We start from the raw sequence: 10852 nt of genomic DNA on the forward strand, positions 1-10852 counted from the left end.
TTATTGATGCACTCCGGAATGAAAAATAGAAAAGGTTGAGCCAATGATGAAAAGAATTTGGAAGATCTTGGAGAAAGACATTTGACTGATGATAAATCATTCTTACGTCAAACTTTGAAAAGAAATTTGAGGATAGCCCCAGGAAAATAAGAAGAGTCAGGTAAGATCCTGGGAAAAGACCTGTGGGTTAGGGCCCACTCAAAAGAAAACACCGTAGAACGATTTAAAAGAGAGAAAGCACCGGTTGAATTAAATGACTTGAATGAGATAACAACCTCGAAAAATCTTGAACGAATGCAGAGTGGAAAACATGAATCTTCGAGATATCTTGAGCACTCCGAAACAATTAAATAGCGAGAAGTGAATGAATATGAGGTGCACCGGCATGAGAAGGTATTTGAAACAAGGAAAAAGGATATGATCAACACCAAAGCTTGATTTGAATCCACCGGAGAAGAAAACGAGTGATGAGAGACGAACTTGAAGCTTCGTTAACATCTTCTGAGAATCAACGGATAAGAACATTGACGGAAAAGAATGGAGAGATTTCCCATCAATAAAAGGATACTTGAATAAGAAATCTGAGTCCTTGAAGAAAAACAAGGGAGGGAGGTGTAACACCCTCGATGCGACTATAGCTCCCACATGTCGAGGCACGACTTAGAGACATAATCGCATTGAAGGCATATGTCGCAAGTTAGGCAATCTTCACAACATCCCATGTAATATAAATAATAAAGGGGAGATAACATAGTTGGCTTACACTCGCCACGTCAATCAAGTACATAAATAACATTATATCATCCAAACACTCATGGCCCGACTACGATGCCAAAATAAAAGATAATCCAACATGCGACACGGTCCCGATCACCCCCAACCGGGCACCACTACTGATCATCAAGAAAGGAAACATAGTATCGTTGAGAGTCCTCGTCGAACTCCCACTTGAGCTCAAGCGCGTCACCTGGAGCGGAATCGTCAGGCCCTACATCTGGTTTAATAGTAATCTGTGAGCCACAGGGACTCAGCAATCTCGCACCCTCGCGATCAAGACTATTTAAGCTTATAGGTAAGGCAAGGTAAATATATGTGGAGCTGCGGCAAGCGACTAGCATATATGGTGGCTATCCTGTTCGCAAAAGAGAGCGAGAAGAGAAGGCAAAGCGCGAACGCATAACTAAAGAGGGCAAACCTGCGACAAGCATTACTCCAACACCGTGTCCACTTCCCGGACTCCGCCGAGAAGAGGCCATCACGGTAACTCACACTATTGATTCATTTTAAATAAGTTAAGGTTCAAGTTATCTACAACCGGACATTAACAAATTCCCATCTGCCCATAACCGCGGGCACGACTTTCGAAAGTTCAAATCCCTGCAGGGGAGTCCCAACTTAGCCCATGACAAGCTCTCACGGTCAACGAAGGAATAGACCTCCTCCCAAGACGTTCCGATCAGACTCGGTATCTCGGTTCTTCAAGACACTTCGACAGGTTAAAACAAGACCAGCAACACCGCCCGAATATGCCGACAAATCCCGATAGGAGCTGCACATATCTCGTTCTCAGGGCACACTCAGATGAGCGCTCCATACAACTAAAACCAAACCTCGAGTTTCCCCGAGGGGGCGCTGCACAGGACTCTAGTTTGGACCAACACTTAGAGGAGCACTGGCCCAGGGGGGCTAAAATAAGATGACCCTCGGGCTCCGGAAACCCAAGGGAAAAAGAGGCTAGGTGGCAAATGGTAAAACCAAGGTTGGGCATTGCTGGAAAAGCTTTAATCAAGGCGAACTATCAAGGGGTTCCCATTACAACCCAACCGCGTAAGGAACGCAAAATCCGGGAACATAACACCGATATGACGGAAACTAGGGCGGCAAGAGTGGAACGAAACACTAGGCGAGAGGCCGAGCCTTCCACCCTTTACCAAGTGTATAGATGCATTAAGATAACAAGATAATATAATGATATCCCAACAAGTAAATAAATGTTCCAACAAGGAACGGTCTCCAATCTTTACCTGCAACTAGCAACGCTATAAGAGGGGTTGAGCAAAGCGGTAACATAGCCAATCAACGGTTTGCTAGGACATGGTGGGTTAGAGGTTTGACATGGCAATTTGGGAGGCTTGAAAGCAAGTGGTAGGCATCGTAGGATTGGCATAGCAAAAGAGCGAGCATCTAGCAAAGCAAAGATAGTAGTGATTTCGAGGGTATGATCATCTTGCCTGCAAAGTGGTCAGAGTTGACTGGATCCTCGAAAGAAAACTCAACGGGCTCCTCGTTAGCGAACTCGTCTCCTGGCTCTACCCAAACAAGACAAAAAAGCAACAAGGACACAATCAAGCACGTGCAAGGATCAAACAATATGATGCAAGGATGGTATGCTATGCGGGATGCATATGCAAGATTTGACAAGGGATGCATGAACCTGGCCTCAACTTGGAAATCCAAGTGTTCCACTTGAAAGATGAGATGAAATCGCTTGAAAACAATATCAAGAACGTTGGAATCGGAGTTACGGTTTGGAAATGGCAACCGATTCAAATATGACACCGGTCTGCGATTTACAGCAAGTAGCCATCTAAATGCAAAGAGATGAACAAGCTACAGCACCCAAACATGGCATAAAAATACATGGAAGGGATGCATTCAAGATGCTTAACAAAAGTCTAGCACTGAGCTACGGCCAAATCATCCATTAACAGGTTCAAACAAGCATGGCAAAAATGCATATGGTAAACAGATTTCAGACTTAGTGAAATTAACACTTGTGTGGAATTTCAGATAGGTAGCACACTTCGGAGCAACAAAACTACATACTACAGGACCTGTACATGGCAAAGTAAAGCATGGCATGGAGCTACTCAAGGAGCTTAACAAAAGTCCCTTAGTGACCTTGAGCCAAAAGGGATCACAAAATACAATTGTAAGCATGTGAACATGGCAAAAACATAATCAGTTCTCAGACTTAGTGAAAACTGGAGCATGCTGAAAACAGATTTCAAGTAGGCATGTTTACGAGCTCGATGCACTCACTATAGAGCAAGTCATGATAATCTAAGCTTACACCCATCAAGAATACACAAAATGCAAGCTAGACATGGCAAGAACAATAGCATAGCATGCACGGATCAACTACAACATCATCGGCAAAATCGCTAACAAGTAGACAATCTGCCCAGATTCACGAAGTAGCAAAAGTAGAGCTCGATTGACTCAAGCTAGGGTGCTCCATAATTGCAAACAAAGACATGGATGGATAGAGCACTACAAGATCAACAAAACATCCTTACTGATCATCCTCAAAAGAGGCACGGATCACTAGGAAACAACATGAACATATGGCCATATGAGATAAACAGCTCAAGGACTTAGTGGAAATGCTAAGTCCCTGAAATCAGCATTACCAAGTGCCTCACTTTGCAAGCTTGTGCTAGTCACCACACACATCACAAAAATACATGGGTTGCACCTCTAGAAAGATGGCAAAACCCTTAACAAAACATATGTAGAGCTCATGGGCATATCATGCACACAATAATCATGGCAAAAATGGCAAAAATCTAAATGGAGCAGCAGATCTGGCAACTTATCTCAAGTAGCCCTCTTATAATAGCATTTCGGGCTTCAAGATGAACTCAAATGAAAATGATGCAATGGAATGAAATGATGTGCTCTCTGAGACGAACAATTTGATATGCTATATGCCCAAAACGGGGCTACGGATGCAAAGTTACGATGTGATGAACAGGAGCATATGAACTAGGGTTTCGGGGCAAAAGTCAACCCAGACGATTTGGATCTAGATCTGGTTCGGTGCGCTCCACGAGGTTCGCCGGGTTTACTGGAGCTCGCCGGTGTTCGTTGTGGGATTTGGCGAGGAGGACGCCGGATGTCACCGGAGGCGCTAGCCGGCCGGATCTTGCCGGATCCGGGGCCGGCCGAGGTGGACGGCGTGTCGGGCGGCGAAGCCGAGGCTTCCCGCGGGCGGCGCCGGCGAGGAAAGCGGCGGGGCGGCGATGGCGGCCACGGCGGCGCGGCGAAGGGAAGACGGCGGCGCGGCTTGCCGGCTCGGGCGAGGAAGGAGCCGGCGCGAGGAGGCGGCAGCGGGGCCCGGGAGGGCCTCCCGCGGGCCGGGCGGGCTGCGGCGGCTGAGGCGGTGGCCGGGCCATGTGGCGGCCTGTGGTTCGCCGTGGGCGGCGGCGGACGTGTCCGGCCACGCGGAGAGGGTGGATCTAGGGTTTCGGGCGAGGGGATTCGCGAATTTTGAGGATGGGTTCTATATATAGGCATAGGAGGAGCTAGGAGAGTCCAAATGAGGTGCGGTTTTCGGCCACGCGATTGTGATCGAACACTCTAGATGATGGAGAGGGTTTTGGTGGGTTTTGGGACAAATTGAAGGGGTGTTGGGCTGCAACACACATGAGGCCTTTTCGGTCCCTCGGTTAACCGTTGGAGTATCAAACGAAGTCCAAATGGTACGAAACTTGACAGGCGGTCTACCGGTAGTAAACCAAGGCCGCTTGGCAAGTCTCGGTCCAATCCGGAAATGTTTAATCCCCACACACAAAAGAAAGGTAGAAATGACCACTGGAGGAGAACGAAGCGCCGGAATGCAAAACGGACAACGGGGAAAATGCTCGAATGCATGAGATGAACACATATGCAAATGCAATGTACATGATGACATGATATGAGATGCATGAAAACGACAACAACACACGGAGACAAAAACCCAAACCTGAGAAAATAAAATAACTTAAAGCCGGAAACGGCAAGAGTTGGAATACATATTGAGAAAGTCATATCCGGGGTGTTACAGGAGGGCGGGAAAAACAAAGGCAACTTGGAGATGGATGAAACAAACAACATTGAGAAGAACTGATAATTGATCTTGCGAATGTTGAAGTGATCGGATCCACTTGAAGAGAGACACACCAGTAGAACAAGATTGGCATAACAATCTCGATTATCGAGAAAGATTAGTATTCACATCGGAGTATGAGAACACCATTTGGGGAAGGTATGGAATCAACACTTGACATTGAAGCAACTCGAATACCACAACTCCAAACAAAAACAAAGGATTGGCTTGCAGAATAAGCCGGAACAAACATATGATAGATATTTCGTCCGAAGTTTTCGTGGTGGGGCCTACACGGGCTCGATCGTACAACACCATCATGTACAAGGCAGTGCACATGACATACAAAGTGTCCCCGAGTCGGCATAGCCAAGGACTCTTTAAGACACAACGAGACCACTGTAAAACCAACCGTGGATAGGCGGACCACTAGACGTCGAATCCCAATTTCATATCATACATCTGTCGGAAAGATATTCTAAGAGCTACTTGAATTCCCACTTATAAACTCCTGAAATTTTCCAGTTATGCAATAAGGTGTTGGGGATATAGGGGAAGCATAATATCTCACCGAAATCTAGCAAATCCTACATCCAGCGGTATCCATCCTTCAACACATAACCAAGAAACCTTCAGAAATCATTTACCTCAACCTTCGAAAAGCATCCGTTATACGAGTTATGGCAATACTCCCGAACTCCCGCCCCAGTACTGGGTGGCGTCGAGGTTATCTCACCAACAACTGCATAAAACAGATTTTCGATGTCGGCGAAACTAAACTCAGGTATTACAGAACTGCAAAGATAAAATTGTGACGACAACACCTCAGAGCTCAACTCCCCGGGACACTACCACAACCCCTAAATGTCAGGAGGCACCAAGAACAATGTTCTCGTCACAAAACCATCGGAGCGATTCCAAGATACCCGCGTGATCCTAAATTTTTTTAGTGAAATTTGAGAATAGAAGAGTCAAAACTCTACGTTAGGATGCCTCACCAGAGCGACGAAGGGAATGAGGAGTAAAAAGAAGTCCTAACTCTATGATATATATAATTCCTAAATGACTCAAAACATTTCTAGACTCAATAATGCCAGCGATTCTATCAAGCAGGGGGCTCCTAAGGTCGGGGAAGGCTCTGATACCAACTTGTAATGCCCTCGATGCGGCTATATCTCCCACGTGTCGAAGCATGACTTAGAGGCATAACCGCATTGAAAGCAATGTAGCAAGTGAGGTAATATTCACACAACCCATGTAATACATAAGGGAAAAAGATACATAGTTGGCTTACAATCGCCACTTCACACAATTACATGAAACAAAGCATTACATCATCCACATACAATCAAGGTCCGACTACGGAACTAAAGTAAAATAAGACTACCCCAAATGCTACATAGATCCCCGATCGTCCCGACTGGGCTCCACTACTGATCAACTGGAACGAAACAACACAAAGGACAAGATCTTCATCGAGCTCCTCCTTGAGCTTGGTTGCGTCATCTGCACAGTATCATCGGCACCTGCAAGCTGGCTTTGGAAGTATCTATGAGTCACGGGGACTCAGCAATCTTACACCCTCGCGATCAAGACTATTTAAGCTTATGGGAAGGGTAAAAGGTATGAGGTGGAGCTGCAGCAAGCGACTAGCATATATGGTGGCTACCATACGCAAATGAGAGCGAGAAGAGAAGGCAAAAGCGTGGACAAACTAATATGATCAAGAATTGATCCTAGAACAACCTACGTCAAACATTACTCCAACACCGTGTTCACTTCCCGGACTCCGCCGGAAAGAGACCATCACGGTTACACACGCGGTTGATGTATTTTAATTAAGATAAGTTTCAGGTTTTCTACAACCGGACATTAAAAAATTCCCATCTGCCCATAACCGCGGGCACGGCTTTCAAAAGTTCAAATCCCTGCAGGGGTGTCCCAACTTAGCCCATCACAAGCTCTCACGGTCAACGAAGGATATTCCTTCTAGCGGGAAGACCCGATCAGGCTTGGAATCCCGGTTACAAGACATTTCGACAATGGTAAAACAAGACCAGCAAAGCCACCCAGATGTGCCGACAAATCTCGATAGGAGCTGCACATATCTCATTCTCAGGGCACACCGGATGAGCCAGACGTCGGTAAGCCAAACCAGAGTTGCCCCTGGTTGCCTCGGACATCGCTCAGTTGGACCAACACTTAGAGAAGCACTGGCCCGGGGGGGTTAAAATAAGATGACCCTTGAGCTGGCTGACTCAAGGGAAAGAAAAAGGCTAGGTGGCAAATGGTAAAACTAATGTTGGGCCTTGCTGGAGGAGTTTTATTCAAGGCGAACTGTCAAGGGGTTCCCATTATAACCCAACAGCGTAAGGAACGCAAAATCTGGGAACATAGCGCCGATATGACGGAAAATAGGGCGGTAAGAGTGGAACAAAACACCAGGCATAAGGCCGAGCCTTCCACCCTTTACCAAGTATATAGATGCATTAATTAAATAAGCGATATTGTGATATCCCAACAAAAATATCCATGTTCCAACAAGGAACAACAAGCCATGTTCCAACGAGGAACAAACTTCATCTTCACCTGCAACTAACAACGCTATAAGAGGGGCTAAGCAAAGCGGTAACATAGCCAAACAATAGTTTGCTAGGACAAGGTGGGTTAGAGGCTGAACATGGCAATGTGGGAGGCATGATAAGCAAGTGGTAGGTATCGTAGCATAGGCATAGCAAAAGAGCGAGCAACTAGCAAGCAAAGATAGAAGTGATTTCGAGGGTATGGTCATCTTGCCTGAAATCCTGCATGGAAGAAGAACGAGTCCATGAAGAAGACAAACGGACGTAGTCGAACGGGTCCTCACAAATGCGACGTTATCGGAACTAACCCGAAGAAGCAACACCGGAAAGAAGCAAACAACATAGTAAACAACCATCACATAATCATGGCATGATGCACAATCAAGCATGATGCATGTCCGGTTTAATTAATGTTGGTTAGGTACTCAACAATATTAAATGTTGGTTAACATGGCGAGAGGTGAAGCAAAACAAAGCTATACCATTTAAACCATTTAAATGGGGCCGGATATGACAACAACAAATCCGGTAAATCCCCATATGCATTAGCAATTTGGTGCAACAACAAAGTTAAACATTTAAATGTTATTAACATGATGCGGAGGACATGTTCAAGATATGCAGTTTTTATTAAAATTTGACAAGAGCATTATGAAGCATTTGTCACCGTGGTGGAAAGAAAAGGGGTGCCACGGAAACGATAACGAAAACAGTGCCACTGCAACATTCCGGTTCCGGTAACTCGATTGAGATACCGATGCAAAGGAGAAGTGTGCGGATGCATGCAAAAGATGGTGGGGTGATCCCGGATTCCGAGTCCCCACGGGTCGACGATGGTGACAAGGCAAAAGAGGGGCAACATGCACCGACAATTCGAGCATGGAGCAAGCACGAGCATCTCATACATCACAAGCATTCGTTCTCGGACGGTCGTCTCGGGGTTATACCTTTGAAGCATGCATCATCGGAACGGATCGAGTTCGGCGGTAGGGGTACACATGTCGAAGGGGAAGTAGTTGTTCACGGGGTCGTCGTGGGAAGTAGCGGTTCACGCGACGGTAGTTGAACTTGACGTTTGCGTTACACGGGTCTTCGGCGATGGTCGTCGTACATGGTTCGGAGTGGTACTTGCATCTTCGGACTTCTCGGTCTTGATTCTTGCGATGGTAGAGGTATACGTCTCATTTTCGGAGAGGTACTTGGGGTCATTTGAACTTGTCGGTCTCGTCCTCTCGAACGAGTGCTTGACGTTCTTAGCGATTCCGAAGACGACGATAGAGATACACTTGTTGTAGGGGTACTTGTCGAATCCACGGCGACTGTAGAGGTACAAACGTTCTCGCGGTACTTGGGTCGTCGTGGAACTTGGCGTTGTTCCCTGTTCAGTGGTCGTTGGACTCCTCCAGTTAGTGGCGGCCTTGCGGTCTTGGCGGCCGAAGGATCAAGGAAGTCCACCGGCGTCACGGCAAGGTATACGGGTCGTCGGAGGATCTCTGCGCCCAAGAACAAGAGGCATCAGGGGCAGCTTGCTCGCGGATGGACCGGAAGGTGGAGACGCCACGCGAGGAGTGTCATGGTGCGGCTGCTTGCTGGTGGTGGAGAACTCCGGCAACGACGAGCTGCAGGAGGCCGACCTTGTGATCTGGCCGGAGTAGAACGGAGGCAGCGGGGCGAGCTCGACGGAGGCGAAGCCACGGACGCAAGGGCCGTCCCTATAGAGCAGAGGAGGGTTGCAGGAGCGACAGCGAGGGAGTCCTGGCCTGGCAGAGCCGGCCATCCATGGCAGGCCAAGGTCATCGGCACGATGGAGGCGGTGGAACGTCGCGAGGCAGGGGGCGCCGGAGTTGATCTCCAGGCCGGAGCTTGATGGCGGCGGCGTATCGATGCAGCAACAGTAGGGCGCGGTGGAAGGCGATACAGAGGAAGGGGCCGCGCGAAGGGCAACGATGGCGAGCCGGGTCGAGGGAGAGATGGGGTTCGAGGACGAGGGTTTGTTCGGGAGAGGGCTGCAGCGAGGAGCGCTAGAGGATCGGGCAAGAGAGCGATGGGGATCGAGCAGACATGGCGGCACTACGGGAACGAGAGGGAGATGAGGGAAGATGGGATCGGGCTAACGCCAGGGGGAAGATGGTGGCGCGAGGGGAAAGGATTGAGGGAGAAGAGAGTCGGGCTCCGTGGGTCTAGGGTTGCGACACTAGTGGGCTGCAGACAAGGGTTAGGTGGGCCTAAAGGGACGACCTAGCATAGGTTGTAGCTGGGCTGGGCTCTCTCTCACTGCTAAAAGAAAAGAAAAGAAAACAGAGATTAAGAAAGAAAAGAAAGAGGGGTTAGGGGGAGAAGTAGGACACGCAGATAATTTTCCCGGACTCACAAAAATGTGTTTGTTCTGGGAAAATAGAAAAGGCCATGATTGAGAGATCTAAATTCAAATCCATTTGAATTTAATTCAAATGGTTTGAAAAGTTCAAGGTAATGAAGAGTCCAAAAATATTCGGATTTTTGGTGGAGCTCCGGAATAAGATAAAAGAATTTATGGGCGAAGTTTGGGGAGCAAACTCGAAGAAGAAAAGACATGTGATTATTTGCAAGTGTGTTCATGGGTGATTCTGAAAATGGAATATTTAATATAGCTCCCTAATATCGGGAGGATAAGTTATAAAGAGAATCACCATGTGAATTCCCTCGATTTAAATGGACCGAAGATCCATGCAATTTATTTAGTTGAGTTAAGAAAAGAAATGACATGATGGCATGATGACATGATGCAATGCGCATGATGCAAAGATGAAAGCGATGAACCAAACAAATCAGACGATGAAACCCGGATACCCTGGAAGGCATCTGAAGCTCCGGTCTTGGGGCGTTATAGAGGAAGAGTGGGTGTCGGGGAGGACAAGGTGCTCACAGGGGAGCTCGCAGGGTACTGGCAGCGTGCTCGGGGAGGTCCGGCAATGAAGAGGCGGTGGGGCGGCATCAACGAGGTGGCACCAGAGACGGCGAGCGGCGACTGGGCACATCGTGGCTTGGGGAGGCTGTCGGGGAGGAGGTCGAGGAGGTCCGGCATGTGGCGGTGGTCATCGACGGAGAGAGGGGAGGGAAACGAAAGAGAGAGTGGGGATCGTGGGCTGGCGGTGACGGGATCGGGGTCGAGCCCGATCCAGATCGTGGGGGCGGGGGGGGGGGAGTGGGAGTGGTGCTAGGGTTCGGGTTGGGGGAGGGGGTTATGCAGGAGGGTCGGGTGGGCCGTTTCGGTAGGGTCGGCCGGATGGGTGGGATGGGCCAAGGCCCATGGGGAGCGGGGGGTTTCCTTTTTTGTTTTATTTTTTCTTTTTTTTCTTTGCTGTTTTCTTTTAGTTTCCATTTAATTTTGTTTTAGCAAAATACCAAAATGCCACCTATT

This window comes from Triticum urartu, chromosome 7A (assembly GCF_056163025.1).
Source record: "Triticum urartu cultivar PI428250 chromosome 7A, HENAU_Tu73, whole genome shotgun sequence".
Lineage (NCBI taxonomy): Eukaryota > Viridiplantae > Streptophyta > Magnoliopsida > Poales > Poaceae > Triticum > Triticum urartu.